This window comes from Lupinus angustifolius, unplaced genomic scaffold (genome assembly GCF_001865875.1).
Source record: "Lupinus angustifolius cultivar Tanjil unplaced genomic scaffold, LupAngTanjil_v1.0 Scaffold_446, whole genome shotgun sequence".
Taxonomy (NCBI): Eukaryota; Viridiplantae; Streptophyta; class Magnoliopsida; order Fabales; family Fabaceae; genus Lupinus; species Lupinus angustifolius.
This window is the reverse complement of record NW_017727841.1, coordinates 136,822-137,084: the sequence shown is the minus strand read 5'-3', so window position 1 is coordinate 137,084 and position 263 is coordinate 136,822.

Below are 263 nucleotides of genomic sequence, written 5' to 3'. Positions count from 1 at the left end.
GGACGGTCCCAGACCAAGCCACTTACGGTCAGACGATCTCGCTCCGTGGTATCACGTATCCTTTTCTGGGCATCGCCCTAAATCATATATCCTTCTCGGATTACTTTCTTTAAAATAAATTTCCGAATTTGACTATTTAATTTCAACACATTGAATACTTTACTTTTTATTTCAATTACGGTGTTATACCAAAGTAGTTTTTATATCACATACCCATACTAGGGTTATTACATACTCAACCAATCAATCCAAATAGTGAAACA